The following is an 18,077-nucleotide window of genomic DNA, read 5'->3' on the forward strand; positions in this document are numbered from 1 at the left end:
GGCAGTATAGGAAATAATTAATGGTGAGGGGCAGCATAGGGAATAATTAATTGTGAGGGGCAGTATAGGAAATAATTATGAGGGGCAGTATAGTAAATAATTAATGGTGGGGGGCAGTATAGGAAATAATTAACGGTGAGGGGCAGTATAGGAAATAATTAATGGTGGGGGGCAGTATAGGAAATAATTAATTATGAGGGGCAGTATAGGAAATAATTAATGGTGAGGGGCAGCATAGGGAATAATTAATTAGGAGGGGCAGTATAGGAAATAATTATGAGGGGCAGTATAGGAAATAATTATGAGGGGCGGTATAGGAAATAATTAATGGTGGGGGGCAGTATAGGAAATAATTAATGGTGAGGGGCAGTATAGGAAATAATTAATTATGAGGGGCAGTATAGAAAATAATTAATGGTGAGGGGCAGTATAGGAAATAATTAATGGTGAGGGGCAGCATAGGGAATAATTAATTAGGAGGGACAGTATAGGAAATAATTATGAGGGGCAGTATAGGAAATAATTATGAGGGGCAGTATAGGAAATAATTAATGGTGGAGGGGCAGTATAGGAAATAATGAATGGTGAGGGGCAGCTTAGGGAATAATCATGAGGGGCAGTATAGGAAATAATTATGATGGGCAGTATAGGAAATAATTATGAGGGCAGTATAGGAAATAATTATGAGGGGCAGTATAGGAAATAATTAATGGTGAGGGGCAGTATAGGAAATAATTATGAGGGGCAGTATAGGAAATAATTATGAGGGGCAGTATAGGAAATAATTAATTATGAGGGGCAGTATAGGAAATAATTAATGGTGAGGGGCAGTATAGGAAATAATTAATTTGAGGGGCAGTATAGGAAATAGTTAATTATGAGGGGCAGTATAGGAAATAATTAATTATGAGGGGCAGTATAGGAAATAATTATTGGTGAGGGGCAGTATAGGAAATAATGAATGGTGAGGGGCAGCATAGGGAATAATTATGAGGGGCAGTATAGGAAATAATTATGATGGGCAGTATAGGAAATAATTAATTGTGAGGGGCAGTATAGGAAATAATTATGAGGGGCAGTATAGTAAATAATTAATGGTGGGGGGCAGTATAGGAAATAATTAACGGTGAGGGGCAGTATAGGAAATAATTAATGGTGGGGGGCAGTATAGGAAATAATTAATTATGAGGGGCAGTATAGGAAATAATTAATGGTGAGGGGCAGCATAGGAAATAATTAATTAGGAGGGGCAGTATAGGAAATAATTATGAGGGGCGGTATAGGAAATAATTAATGGTGGGGGGCAGTATAGGAAATAATTAATGGTGAGGGGCAGTATAGGAAATAATTAATTATGAGGGGCAGTATAGGAAATAATTAATGGTGAGGGGCAGTATAGGAAATAATTAATGGTGAGGGGCAGCATAGGGAATAATTAATTAGGAGGGGCAGTATAGGAAATAATTATGAGGGGCAGTATAGGAAATAATTATGAGGGGCAGTATAGGAAATAATTAATGGTGGAGGGGCAGTATAGGAAATAATGAATGTTGAGGGGCAGCATAGGGAATAATTATGAGGGGCAGTATAGGAAATAATTATGATGGGCAGTGTAGGAAATAATTATGAGGGCAGTATAGGAAATAATTATGAGGGGCAGTATAGGAAATAATTAATGGTGAGGGGCAGTATAGGAAATAATTAATGGTGAGGGGCAGCATAGGAAATAATTAATGGTGGGGGCAGTATAGGAAATAATTAATGGTGAGGGGTAGCATAGGAAATAATTAATGGTAGAGGGGCAGTATAGGAAATAATTAATGGTGGAGGGGCAGTATAGGAAATAATTAATTTGAGGGGCAGTATAGGAAATAATTAATGGTGAGGGGCAGCATAGGGAATAATTAATTAGGAGGGGCAGTATAGGAAATAATTATGAGGGGCAGTATAGGAAATAATTATGAGGGGCGGTATAGGAAATAATTAATGGTGGGGGGCAGTATAGGAAATAATTAATGGTGAGGGGCAGTATAGGAAATAATTATGAGGGGCAGTATAGGAAATAATTATGAGGGGCGGTATAGGAAATAATTAATGGTGGGGGGCAGTATAGGAAATAATTAATGGTGAGGGGCAGTATAGGAAATAATTAATTATGAGGGGCAGTATAGGAAATAATTAATGGTGAGGGGCAGTATAGGAAATAATTAATGGTGAGGGGCAGCATAGGGAATAATTAATTAGGAGGGGCAGTATAGGAAATAATTATGAGGGGCAGTATAGCAAATAATTATGAGGGGCAGTATAGGAAATAATTAATGGTGGAGGGGCAGTATAGGAAATAATGAATGGTGAGGGGCAGCATAGGGAATAATTATGAGGGGCAGTATAGGAAATAATTATGATGGGCAGTATAGGAAATAATTATGAGGGCAGTATAGGAAATAATTATGAGGGGCAGTATAGGAAATAATTATGATGGGCAGTATAGGAAATAATTATGAGGGCAGTATAGGAAATAATTATGAGGGGCAGTATAGGAAATAATTAATGGTGAGGGGCAGTATAGGAAATAATTAATGGTGAGGGGCAGCATAGGAAATAATTAATGGTGGGGGCAGTATAGGAAATAATTAATGGTGAGGGGTAGCATAGGAAATAATTAATGGTGGAGGGGCAGTATAGGAAATAATTAATGGTGGAGGGGCAGTATAGGAAATAATTAATTTGAGGGGCAGTATAGGAAATAATTAATGGTGAGGGACAGTATAGGAAATAATTATGAGGGGCAGTATAGGAAATAATTATGAGGGGCAGTATAGGAAATAATTATGAGGGGCATTATATGAAATAATTAATGGTGAGGGGCAGTATAGGAAATAATTAATGGTGAGGGGCAGTATAGGAAATAATTAATTTGAGGGGCAGTATAGGAAATAATCAATTTGAGGGGCAGTATAGGAAATAATTATGAGGGGCAGTATAGGAAATAATTATGAGGGGCAGTATAGGAAATAATTATGAGGGGCATTATAGGAAATAATTATGAGGGGCAGTATAGGAAATAATTAATGGTGAGGGGCAGTATAGGGAATAGTTAATGATGGGGGGCAGCATAGGAAATAGTTAATGATGGGGGGAAGCATAAGACATAATTAATGGTGGAGGGGCAGTATAGGAAATAATTAATTTAAAGGGCAGTATAGGAAATAATTAATGGTGGAGGGGCAGTATAGGAAATAATTAATGTTGGGGGGCAGTATAGGAAATAATTAATGGTGGGGGGCAGTATAGGAAATAATTAATGGTGAGGGGCAGCATAGGGAATAATTAATTAGGAGGGGCAGTATAGGAAATAATTATGAGGGGCAGTATAGGAAATAATTATGAGGGGCAGTATAGGAAATAATTAATGGTGGAGGGGCAGTATAGGAAATAATGAATGGTGAGGGGCAGCATAGGGAATAATTATGAGGGGCAGTATAGGAAATAATTATGATGGGCAGTATAGGAAATAATTATGAGGGCAGTATAGGAAATAATTATGAGGGGCAGTATAGGAAATAATTAATGGTGGAGGGGCAGTATAGGAAATAATTAATGGTGAGGGGCAGCATAGGAAATAATTAATGGTGAGGGGCAGCATAGGAAATAATTAATGGTGGGGGCAGTATAGGAAATAATTAATGGTGAGGGGTAGCATAGGAAATAATTAATGGTGGAGGGGCAGTATAGGAAATAATTAATTTGAGGGGCAGTATAGGAAATAATTAATGGTGGAGGGGCAGTATAAGAAATAATTAATTATGAGGGGCAGTATAGGAAATAATTATGAGGGGCAGTATAGGAAATAATTATGAGGGGCGGTATAGGAAATAATTAATGGTGGGGGGCAGTATAGGAAATAATTAATGTTGAGGGGCAGTATAGGAAATAATTAATGGTGAGGGGCAGCATAGGGAATAATTAATTGTGAGGGGCAGTATAGGAAATAATTATGAGGGGCGGTATAGGAAATAATTAATGGTGGGGGGCAGTATAGGAAATAATTAATGGTGAGGGGCAGTATAGGAAATAATTAATGGTGAGGGGCAGTATAGGAAATAATTAATGGTGAGGGGCAGCATAGGAAATAATTAATGGTGGGGGCAGTATAGGAAATAATTAATGGTGAGGGGTAGCATAGGAAATAATTAATGGTGGAGGGGCAGTATAGGAAGTAATTAATGGTGGAGGGGCAGTATAGGAAATAATTAATTTGAGGGGCAGTATAGGAAATAATTAATGGTGAGGGGCAGTATAGGAAATAATTATGAGGGGCAGTATAGGAAATAATTATGAGGGGCAGTATAGGAAATAATTATGAGGGGCATTATATGAAATAATTAATGGTGAGGGGCAGTATAGGAAATAATTAATGGTGAGGGGCAGTATAGGAAATAATTAATTTGAGGGGCAGTATAGGAAATAATTAATTTGAGGGGCAGTATAGGAAATAATTATGAGGGGCAGTATAGGAAATAATTATGAGGGGCAGTATAGGAAATAATTATGAGGGGCATTATAGGAAATAATTATGAGGGGCAGTATAGGAAATAATTAATGGTGAGGGGCAGTATAGGAAATAATTAATTAGGAGGGGCAGTATAGGAAATAATTATGAGGGGCAGTATAGGAAATAATTATGAGGGGCAGTATAGGAAATAATTAATGGTGAGGGGCAGTATAGGAAATAATTAATGGTGAGGGGCAGCATAGGGAATAATTAATTAGGAGGGGCAGTATAGGAAATAATTATGAGGGGCAGTATAGGAAATAATTATGAGGGGCAGTATAGGAAATAATTAATGGTGGAGGGGCAGTATAGGAAATAATGAATGGTGAGGGGCAGCATAGGGAATAATTATGAGGGGCAGTATAGGAAATAATTATGATGGGCAGTATAGGAAATATTTATGAGGGCAGTATAGGAAATAATTATGAGGGGCAGTATAGGAAATAATTAATGGTGAGGGGCAGTATAGGAAATAATTAATGGTGAGGGGCAGCATAGGAAATAATTAATGGTGGGGGCAGTATAGGAAATAATTAATGGTGAGGGGTAGCATAGGAAATAATTAATGGTGGAGGGGCAGTATAGGAAATAATTAATGGTGAGGGGCAGTATAGGAAAAAATTATGAGGGGCAGTATAGGAAATAATTATGAGGGGCAGTATAGGAAATAATTATGAGGGGCATTATATGAAATAATTAATGGTGAGGGGCAGTATAGGAAATAATTAATGGTGAGGGGCAGTATAGGAAATAATTAATTTGAGGGGCAGTATAGGAAATAATTAATTTGAGGGGCAGTATAGGAAATAATTATGAGGGGCAGTATAGGAAATAATTATGAGGGGCAGTATAGGAAATAATTATGAGGGGCATTATAGGAAATAATTATGAGGGGCAGTATAGGAAATAATTAATGGTGAGGGGCAGTATAGGGAATAGTTAATGATGGGGGGCAGCATAGGAAATAGTTAATGATGGGGGGAAGCATAAGACATAATTAATGGTGGGGGGCAGTATAGGAAATAATTAATGGTGAGGGGCAGCATAGGGAATAATTAATTAGGAGGGGCAGTGTAGGAAATAATTATGAGGGGCAGTATAGGAAATAATTATGAGGGGCAGTATAGGAAATAATTAATGGTGGAGGGGCAGTATAGGAAATAATGAATGGTGAGGGGCAGCATAGGGAATAATTAATTATGAGGGGCAGTATAGGAAATAATTATGATGGGCAGTATAGGAAATAATTATGAGGGGCAGTATAGGAAATAATTAATGGTGGAGGGGCAGTATAGGAAATAATTAATGGTGAGGGGCAGCATAGGAAATAATTAATGGTGAGGGGCAGCATAGGAAAGAATTAATGGTGAGGGGCAGTATAGGAAATAATTAATGGTGAGGGGCAGCATAGGAAATAGTTAATGATGGGGGGAAGCATAAGACATAATTAATGGTGGAGGGGCAGTATAGGAAATAATTAATTTAAAGGGCAGTATAGAAAATAATTAATGGTGGAGGGGCAGTATAGGAAATAATTAATGTTGGGGGGCAGTATAGGAAATAATTAATTATGAGGGGCAGTATAGGAAATAATTAATGGTGAGGGGCAGCATAGGGAATAATTAATTGTGAGGGGCAGTATAGGAAATAATTATGAGGGGCAGTATAGTAAATAATTAATGGTGGGGGGCAGTATAGGAAATAATTAACGGTGAGGGGCAGTATAGGAAATAATTAATGGTGGGGGCAGTATAGGAAATAATTAATTATGAGAGGCAGTATAGGAAATAATTAATGGTGAGGGGCAGCATAGGGAATAATTAATTAGGAGGGGCAGTATAGGAAATAATTATGAGGGGCAGTATAGGAAATAATTATGAGGGGCGGTATAGGAAATAATTAATGGTGGGGGGCAGTATAGGAAATAATTAATGGTGAGGGGCAGTATAGGAAATAATTAATGGTGAGGGGCAGCATAGGGAATAATTAATTGTGAGGGGCAGTATAGGAAAAAATTATGAGGGGCGGTATAGGAAATAATTAATGGTGGGGGGGCAGTATAGGAAATAATTAATGGTGAGGGGCAGTATAGGAAATAATTAATGGTGAGGGGCAGCATAGGGAATAATTAATTGTGAGGGGCAGTATAGGAAATAATTATGAGGGGCAGTAAAGTAAATAATTAATGGTGGGGGGCAGTATAGGAAATAATTAACGGTGAGGGGCAGTATAGGAAATAATTAATGGTGGGGGGCAGTATAGGAAATAATTAATTATGAGGTACAGTATAGGAAATAATTAATGGTGAGGGGCAGCATAGGGAATAATTAATTAGGAGGGGCAGTATAGGAAATAATTATGAGGGGCGGTATAGGAAATAATTAATGGTGAGGGGCAGTATAGGAAATAATTAATTATGAGGGGCAGTATAGGAAATAATTAATGGTGAGGGGCAGTATAGGAAATAATTAATGGTGAGGGGCAGCATAGGGAATAATTAATTAGGAGGGGCAGTATAGGAAATAATTATGAGGGGCAGTATAGGAAATAATTATGAGGGGCAGTATAGGAAATAATTAATGGTGGAGGGGCAGTATAGGAAATAATGAATGTTGAGGGGCAGCATAGGGAATAATTATGAGGGGCAGTATAGGAAATAATTATGATGGGCAGTATAGGAAATAATTAATGGTGAGGGGCAGTATAGGAAATAATTAATGGTGAGGGGCAGCATAGGAAATAATTAATGGTGGGGGCAGTATAGGAAATAATTAATGGTGAGGGGTAGCATAGGAAATAATTATGAGGGCAGTATAGGAAATAATTATGAGGGGCAGTATAGGAAATAATTAATGGTGAGGGGCAGTATAGGAAATAATTAATGGTGAGGGGCAGCATAGGAAATAATTAATGGTGGGGGCAGTATAGGAAATAATTAATGGTGAGGGGTAGCATAGGAAATAATTAATGGTGGAGGGGCAGTATAGGAAATAATTAATGGTGGAGGGGCAGTATAGGAAATAATTAATTTGAGGGGCAGTATAGGAAATAATTAATGGTGAGAGGCAGCATAGGGAATAATTAATTAGGAGGGGCAGTATAGGAAATAATTATGAGGGGCAGTATAGGAAATAATTATGAGGGGCGGTATAGGAAATAATTAATGGTGGGGGGCAGTATAGGAAATAATTAATGGTGAGGGGCAGTATAGGAAATAATTATGAGGGGCAGTATAGGAAATAATTAATGGTGAGGGGCAGTATAGGAAATAATTAATTATGAGGGGCAGTATAGGAAATAATTAATGGTGAGGGGCAGTATAGGAAATAATTAATGGTGAGGGGCAGCATAGGGAATAATTAATTAGGAGGGGCAGTATAGGAAATAATTATGAGGGGCAGTATAGGAAATAATTATGAGGGGCAGTATAGGAAATAATTAATGGTGGAGGGGCAGTATAGGAAATAATGAATGGTGAGGGGCAGCATAGGGAATAATTATGAGGGGCAGTATAGGAAATAATTATGATGGGCAGTATAGGAAATAATTATGAGGGCAGTATAGGAAATAATTATGAGGGGCAGTATAGGAAATAATTAATGGTGAGGGGCAGTATAGGAAATAATTAATGGTGAGGGGCAGCATAGGAAATAATTAATGGTGGGGGCAGTATAGGAAATAATTAATGGTGAGGGGTAGCATAGGAAATAATTAATGGTGGAGGGGCAGTATAGGAAATAATTAATGGTGGAGGGGCAGTATAGGAAATAATTAATTTGAGGGGCAGTATAGGAAATAATTAATGGTGAGGGGCAGTATAGGAAATAATTATGAGGGGCAGTATAGGAAATAATTATGAGGGGCAGTATAGGAAATAATTATGAGGGGCATTATATGAAATAATTAATGGTGAGGGGCAGTATAGGAAATAATTAATGGTGAGGGGCAGTATAGGAAATAATTAATTTGAGGGGCAGTATAGGAAATAATTAATTTGAGGGGCAGTATAGGAAATAATTATGAGGGGCAGTATAGGAAATAATTATGAGGGGCAGTATAGGAAATAATTATGAGGGGCATTATAGGAAATAATTATGAGGGGCAGTATAGGAAATAATTAATGGTGAGGGGCAGTATAGGGAATAGTTAATGATGGGGGGCAGCATAGGAAATAGTTAATGATGGGGGGAAGCATAAGACATAATTAATGGTGGAGGGGCAGTATAGGAAATAATTAATTTAAAGGGCAGTATAGGAAATAATTAATGGTGGAGGGGCAGTATAGGAAATAATTAATGTTGGGGGGCAGTATAGGAAATAATTAATGGTGGGGGCAGTATAGGAAATAATTAATGGTGAGGGGAAGCATAGGGAATAATTAATTAGGAGGGGCAGTATAGGAAATAATTATGAGGGGCAGTATAGGAAATAATTATGAGGGGCAGTATAGGAAATAATTAATGGTGGAGGGGCAGTATAGGAAATAATGAATGGTGAGGGGCAGCATAGGGAATAATTATGAGGGGCAGTATAGGAAATAATTATGATGGGCAGTATAGGAAATAATTATGAGGGCAGTATAGGAAATAATTATGAGGGGCAGTATAGGAAATAATTAATGGTGGAGGGGCAGTATAGGAAATAATTAATGGTGAGGGGCAGCATAGGAAATAATTAATGGTGAGGGGCAGCATAGGAAATAATTAATGGTGGGGGCAGTATAGGAAATAATTAATGGTGAGGGGTAGCATAGGAAATAATTAATGGTGGAGGGGCAGTATAGGAAATAATTAATTTGAGGGGCAGTATAGGAAATAATTAATGGTGGAGGGGCAGTATAGGAAATAATTAATTATGAGGGGCAGTATAGGAAATAATTATGAGGGGCAGTATAGGAAATAATTATGAGGGGCGGTATAGGAAATAATTAATGGTGGGGGGCAGTATAGGAAATAATTAATGTTGAGGGGCAGTATAGGAAATAATTAATGGTGAGGGGCAGCATAGGGAATAATTAATTGTGAGGGGCAGTATAGGAAATAATTATGAGGGGCGGTATAGGAAATAATTAATGGTGGGGGGCAGTATAGGAAATAATTAATGGTGAGGGGCAGTATAGGAAATAATTAATGGTGAGGGGCAGCATAGGAAATAATTAATGATGGGGGGAAGCATAAGACATAATTAATGGTGAGGGGCAGTATAGGAAATAATTAATGGTGATGGTGTAAGAAATAATTAATTATGAGGGGCTGTCTAGTAATTAATGGGGGGAAGGCATATTCAATATTTAATGGCGAGAGGTCCCAGTATATTAATTAATTAATTGGGACAATATATATAAAATAGTTCAGTAGGAGTGCGGTATATTAAATAAATAATTGAGGGGGGCCCAGTGTGTTACGGATGCGGTCACATGTACCGCTATTTCTTTTTAAACTTAAGTCCGGCCCTCCAACGGTCTGAGGGGGACAGTGAACGGCCCCCTACATAAAAAGTTTGGGGACCCCTGTATTAGGGGTTTGATTGAATTAGGCACAGTCTGACGATTTTTTTTTTTTTCAAAAACTTAAAGTGACTTAAAATCCAGTTGTGTGCTGCCAGTGTAGGTTAGAAACTAGGCATACAAGAACCCATGCCTATTTTTTTTTTTTTTTAAAAAGGGCAGTTAAAAGGTTGTGATGGGCGGGGGCCAATAGTTAGTTATTATGGGCAGTATAGGAAATAATTAATGGTGAGGGGCAGTATAGGAAATATTTAATGGTGAGGGGCAGCATAGGGAATAATTATTTATGAGGGGCAGTATAGGAAATAATTATGAGGGGCAGTATAGGAATTAATTATGAGGGGCAGTATAGGAAATAATTAATGGTGAAGGGCAGTATAGGAAATAATTATGAGGGGCAGTATAGGAAATAATTATGAGGGGCAGTATAGGAAATAATTAATGGTGAGGGGCAGCATAGGAAATAATTAATGATGGGGGGAAGCATAAGACATAATTAATGGTGAGGGGCAGTATAGGAAATAATTAATGGTGATGGTGTAAGAAATAATTAATTATGAGGGGCTGTCTAGTAATTAATGGGGGGAAGGCATATTCAATATTTAATGGCGAGAGGTCCCAGTATATTAATTAATTAATTGGGACAATATATATAAAATAGTTCAGTAGGAGTGCGGTATATTAAATAAATAATTGAGGGGGGCCCAGTGTATTACGGATGCGGTCACATGTACCGCTATTTCTTTTTAAACTTAAGTCCGGCCCTCCAACGGTCTGAGGGGGACAGTGAACGGCCCCCTACATAAAAAGTTTGGGGACCCCTGTATTAGGGGTTTGATTGAATTAGGCACAGTCTGACGATTTTTTTTTTTTTCAAAAACTTAAAGTGACTTAAAATCCAGTTGTGTGCTGCCAGTGTAGGTTAGAAACTAGGCATACAAGAACCCATGCCTATTTTTTTTTTTTTTTTTAAAAAGGGCAGTTAAAAGGTTGTGGTGGGCGGGGGCCAATAGTTAGTTATTATGAGCAGTATAGGAAATAATTAATGGTGAGGGGCAGTATAGGAAATATTTAATGGTGAGGGGCAGCATAGGGAATAATTAATTAGGAGGGGCAGTATAGGAAATAATTATGAGGGGCAGTATAGGAAATAATTATGAGGGGCAGTATAGGAAATAATTAATGGTGGAGGGGCAGTATAGGAAATAATTAATGGTGAGGGGCAGTATAGGAAATAATTAATGGTGAGTGGCAGTATAGGAAATAATTAATGGTGAGGGGCAGCATAAAAAATAATTAATGGTGGAGGGGCAGTATAGGAAATAATTAATGGTGGTAGTGTAAGAAATAATTAATTATGAGGGGCTGTCTAGTAATTAATGGGGGGAAGGCATATTCAATATTTAATGGCGAGAGGTCCCAGTATATTAATTAATTAATTGGGACAATATATATAAAATAGTTCAGTAGGAGTGCGGTATATTAAATAAATAATTGAGGGGGGCCCAGTGTATTACGGATGCGGTCACATGTACCGCTATTACTTTTTAAACTTAAGTCCGGCCCTCCAACGGTCTGAAGGGGACAGTGAACGGCCCCCTACATAAAAAGTTTGGGGACCCCTGTATTAGGGGTTTGATTGAATTAGGCACAGTCTGACGATTTTTTTTTTTTCAAAAACTTAAAGTGACTTAAAATCCAGTTGTGTGCTGCCAGTGTAGGTTAGAAACTAGGCATACAAGAACCCATGCCTATTTTTTTTTTTTTTTAAAAAGGGCAGTTAAAAGGTTGTGGTGGGCGGGGGCCAATAGTTAGTTATTATGAGCAGTATAGGAAATAATTAATGGTGAGGGGCTGTATAGGAAATATTTAATGGTGAGGGGCAGCATAGGGAATAATTAATTATGAGGGGCAGTATAGGAAATAATTATGAGGGGCAGTATAGGAAATAATTATGAGGGGCAGTATAGGAAATAATTAATGGTGGAGGGGCAGCATAGGAAATAATTAATTTGAGGGGCAGTATAGGAAATAATTATGAGGGGCAGTATAGGAAATAATTAATGGTGGAGGGGCAGTATAGGAAATAATTAATGTTGGGGGGCAGCAAAGGGAATAATTAATTATGAGGGGCAGTATAGGAATTAATTATGAGGGGCAGCATAGGAAATAATTATGAGGGGCAGTATAGGAAATAATTATGATGGGCAGTATAGGAAATAATTATGAGGGCAGTATAGGAAATAATTATGAGGGGCAGTATAGGAAATAATTAATGGTGGGGGGCAGTATAGGAAATAATTAACGGTGAGGGGCAGTATAGGAAATAATTAATGGTAAGGGGCAGTATAGGAAATAATTAACGGTGAGGGGCAGTATAGGAAATAATTAATGGTGGGGGGCAGTATAGGAAATAATTAATTATGAGGGGCAGTATAGGAAATAATTAATCATGAGGGGCAGTATAGGAAATAATTAATGGTGAGGGGCAGTATAGGAAATAATTAATGGTGGAGGGGCAGTATAGGAAATAATTAATGGTGAGGGGCAGCATAGGAAATAATTAATGGTGAGGGGCAGCATAGGAAATAATTAATGGTGGAGGGGCAGTATAGGAAATAATTAATTTAAAGGGCAGTGTAGGAAATAATTAATGGTGGAGGGGCAGTATAGGAAATAATTAATTATGAGGGGCAGTATAGGAAATAATTAATTATGAGGGGCAGTATAGGAAATAATTAATGGTGAGGGGCAGTATAGGAAATAATTAATTTAAAGGGCAGTGTAGGAAATAATTAATGGTGGAGGGGCAGTATAGGAAATAATTAATTATGAGGGGCAGTATAGGAAATAATTAATTATGAGGGGCAGTATAGGAAATAATTAATGGTGAGGGGCAGTATAGGAAATAATTATGATGGGCAGTATAGGAAATAATTATGAGGGCAGTATAGGAAATAATTATGAGGGGCAGTATAGGAAATAATTAATCATGAGGGGCAGTATAGGAAATAATTAATGGTGAGGGGCAGTATAGGAAATAATTAATGGTGGAGGGGCAGTATAGGAAATAATTAATGGTGAGGGGCAGCATAGGAAATAATTAATGTTGGGGGGCAGTATAGGAAATAATTAATGGTGGGGGGCAGTATAGGAAATAATTAATGGTGAGGGGCAGCATAGGGAATAATTAATTAGGAGGGGCAGTATAGGAAATAATTATGAGGGGCAGTATAGGAAATAATTATGAGGGGCAGTATAGGAAATAATTAATGGTGGAGGGGCAGTATAGGAAATAATGAATGGTGAGGGGCAGCATAGGGAATAATTATGAGGGGCAGTATAGGAAATCATTATGATGGGCAGTATAGGAAATAATTATGAGGGCAGTATAGGAAATAATTATGAGGGGCAGTATAGGAAATAATTAATGGTGGAGGGGCAGTATAGGAAATAATTAATGGTGAGGGGCAGCATAGGAAATAATTAATGGTGAGGGGCAGCATAGGAAATAATTAATGGTGGGGGCAGTATAGGAAATAATTAATGGTGAGGGGTAGCATAGGAAATAATTAATGGTGGAGGGGCAGTATAGGAAATAATTAATGGTGGAGGGGCAGTATAGGAAATAATTATGAGGGGCAGTATAGGAAATAATTATGAGGGGCAGTATAGGAAATAATTATGAGGGGCGGTATAGGAAATAATTAATGGTGGGGGGCAGTATAGGAAATAATTAATGGTGAGGGGCAGTATAGGAAATAATTAATTATGAGGGGCAGTATAGGAAATAATTATGAGGGGCAGTATAGGAAATAATTATGAGGGGCGGTATAGGAAATAATTAATGGTGGGGGGCAGTATAGGAAATAATTAATGGTGAGGGGCAGTATAGGAAATAATTAATGGTTAGGGGCAGTATAGGAAATAATTAATGGTGAGGGGCAGCATAGGGAATAATTAATTAGGAGGGGCAGTATAGGAAATAATTATGAGGGGCAGTATAGGAAATAATTATGAGGGGCAGTATAGGAAATAATTAATGGTGGAGGGGCAGTATAGGAAATAATGAATGGTGAGGGGCAGCATAGGGAATAATTATGAGGGGCAGTATAGGAAATAATTATGATGGGCAGTATAGGAAATAATTATGAGGGCAGTATAGGAAATAATTATGAGGGGCAGTATAGGAAATAATTAATGGTGAGGGGCAGTATAGGAAATAATTAATAGTGAGGGGCAGCATAGGAAATAATTAATGGTGGGGGCAGTATAGGAAATAATTAATGGTGAGGGGTATTATAGGAAATAATTAATGGTGGAGGGGCAGTATAGGAAATAATTAATGGTGGAGGGGCAGTATAGGAAATAATTAATTTGAGGGGCAGTATAGGAAATAATTAATGGTGAGGGGCAGTATAGGAAATAATTATGAGGGGCAGTATAGGAAATAATTATGAGGGGCAGTATAGGAAATAATTATGAGGGGCATTATATGAAATAATTAATGGTGAGGGGCAGTATAGGAAATAATTAATGGTGAGGGGCAGTATAGGAAATAATTAATTTGAGGGGCAGTATAGGAAATAATTAATTTGAGGGGCAGTATAGGAAATAATTATGAGGGGCAGTATAGGAAATAATTATGAGGGGCAGTATAGGAAATAATTATGAGGGGCATTATAGGAAATAATTATGAGGGGCAGTATAGGAAATAATTAATGGTGAGGGGCAGTATAGGGAATAGTTAATGATGGGGGGCAGCATAGGAAATAGTTAATGATGGGGGGAAGCATAAGACATAATTAATGGTGGAGGGGCAGTATAGGAAATAATTAATTTAAAGGGCAGTATAGGAAATAATTAATGGTGGAGGGGCAGTATAGGAAATAATTAATGTTGGGGGGCAGTATAGGAAATAATTAATGGTGGGGGGCAGTATAGGAAATAATTAATGGTGAGGGGCAGCATAGGGAATAATTAATTAGGAGGGGCAGTATAGGAAATAATTATGAGGGGCAGTATAGGAAATAATTATGAGGGGCAGTATAGGAAATAATTAATGGTGGAGGGGCAGTATAGGAAATAATGAATGGTGAGGGGCAGCATAGGGAATAATTATGAGGGGCAGTATAGGAAATAATTATGATGGGCAGTATAGGAAATAATTATGAGGGCAGTATAGGAAATAATTATGAGGGGCAGTATAGGAAATAATTAATGGTGGAGGGGCAGTATAGGAAATAATTAATGGTGAGGGGCAGCATAGGAAGTAATTAATGGTGAGGGGCAGCATAGGAAATAATTAATGGTGGGGGCAGTATAGGAAATAATTAATGGTGAGGGGTAGCATAGGAAATAATTAATGGTGGAGGGGCAGTATAGGAAATAATTAATTTGAGGGGCAGTATAGGAAATAATTAATGGTGGAGGGGCAGTATAGGAAATAATTAATTATGAGGGGCAGTATAGGAAATAATTAATGGTGGGGGGCAGTATAGGAAATAATTAATGGTGAGGGGCAGTATAGGAAATAATTAATGGTGAGGGGCAGCATAGGGAATAATTAATTGTGAGGGGCAGTATAGGAAATAATTATGAGGGGCAGTATAGTAAATAATTAATGGTGGGGGGCAGTATAGGAAATAATTATGAGGGGCAGTATAGGAAATAATTATGAGGGGCGGTATAGGAAATAATTAATGGTGGGGGGCAGTATAGGAAATAATTAATGGTGAGGGGCAGTATAGGAAATAATTAATTATGAGGGGCAGTATAGGAAATAATTAATGGTGAGGGGCAGTATAGGAAATAATTAATGGTAAGGGGCAGCATAGGGAATAATTAATTAGGAGGGGCAGTATAGGAAATAATTATGAGGGGCAGTATAGGAAATAATTAATGGTGGAGGGGCAGTATAGGAAATAATGAATGGTGAGGGGCAGCATAGGGAATAATTATGAGGGGCAGTATAGGAAATAATTATGAGGGCAGTATAGGAAATAATTATGAGGGGCAGTATAGGAAATAATTAATGGTGAGGGGCAGTATAGGAAATAATTAATGGTGAGGGGCAGCATAGGAAATAATTAATGGTGGGGGCAGTATAGGAAATAATTAATGGTGAGGGGTAGCATAGGAAATAATTAATGGTGGAGGGGCAGTATAGGAAGTAATTAATGGTGGAGGGGCAGTATAGGAAATAATTAATTTGAGGGGCAGTATAGGAAATAATTAATGGTGAGGGGCAGTATAGGAAATAATTATGAGGGGCAGTATAGGAAATAATTATGAGGGGCAGTATAGGAAATAATTATGAGGGGCATTATATGAAATAATTAATGGTGAGGGGCAGTATAGGAAATAATTAATGGTGAGGGGCAGTATAGGAAATAATTAATTTGAGGGGCAGTATAGGAAATAATTAATTTGAGGGGCAGTATAGGAAATAATTATGAGGGGCAGTATAGGAAATAATTATGAGGGGCAGTATAGGAAATAATTATGAGGGGCATTATAGGAAATAATTATGAGGGGCAGTATAGGAAATAATTAATGGTGAGGGGCAGTATAGGGAATAGTTAATGATGGGGGGCAGCATAGGAAATAGTTAATGATGGGGGGAAGCATAAGACATAATTAATGGTGGAGGGGCAGTATAGGAAATAATTAATTTAAAGGGCAGTATAGGAAATAATTAATGGTGGAGGGGCAGTATAGGAAATAATTAATGTTGGGGGGCAGTATAGGAAATAATTAATGGTGGGGGGCAGTATAGGAAATAATTAATGGTGAGGGGCAGCATAGGGAATAATTAATTAGGAGGGGCAGTATAGGAAATAATTATGAGGGGCAGTATAGGAAATAATTATGAGGGGCAGTATAGGAAATAATTATGAGGGGCACTATAGGAAATAATTAATTTGAGGGGCAGTATAGGAAATAATTAATGGTGAGGGGCAGTATAGGAAATAATTATGAGGGGCAGTATAGGAAATAATTATGAGGGGCAATATAGGAAATAATTAATGGTGGAGGGGCAGTATAGGAAATAATTAATGGTGAGGGGCAGTATAGGAAATAATTAATGGTGAGGGGCAGTATAGGAAATAATTATGAGGGGCAGTATAGGAAATAGTTATGAGGGGCAGTATAGGAAATAATTATGAGGGGCATTATATGAAATAATTAATGGTGAGGGGCAGTATAGGAAATAATTAATGGTGAGGGGCAGTATAGGAAATAATTAATGGTGGAGGGGCAGTATAGGAAATAATTAATGATGAGGGGCAGGATAGTAAATAATTAATGGTGGAGGGGCAGCATAGGGAATAATTAATTATGAGGGGCAGTATAGGAAATAATTATGAGGGGCAGTATAGGAAATAATTATGAGGGGCAGTATAGGAAATATTTAATGGTGAGGGGCAGTATAGGAAATAATTAATGGTGAGGGGCAGTATAGGAAATAATTAATGGTGGAGGGGCAGTATAGGAAATAATTAATTTGAGGGGCAGTATAGGAAATAATTAATGGTGAGGGGCAGTATAGGAAATAATTATGAGGGGCAGTATAGGAAATAAATAATTATGAGGGGCAGTATAGGAAATAATTATTGGTGAGGGGCAGTATAGGAAATAATGAATGGTGAGGGGCAGCATAGGGAATAATTATGAGGGGCAGTATAGGAAATAATTATCATGGGCAGTATAGGAAATAATTATGAGGGCAGTATAGGAAATAATTATGAGGGGCAGTATAGGAAATAATTAACGGTGAGGGGCAGTATAGGAAATAATTAATTTGAGGGGCAGTATAGGAAATAGTTAATTATGAGGGGCATTATAGGAAATAATTAATTATGAGGGGCAGTATAGGAAATAATTATGAGGGGCAGTATAGGAAATAATTATGAGGGGCGGTATAGGAAATAATTAATGGTGGGGGGCAGTATAGGAAATAATTAATGGTGAGGGGCAGTATAGGAAATAATTAATGGTGAGGGGCAGCATAGG

Source organism: Engystomops pustulosus, unplaced genomic scaffold, assembly GCF_040894005.1.
Source record: "Engystomops pustulosus unplaced genomic scaffold, aEngPut4.maternal MAT_SCAFFOLD_18, whole genome shotgun sequence".
NCBI lineage: Eukaryota > Metazoa > Chordata > Amphibia > Anura > Leptodactylidae > Engystomops > Engystomops pustulosus.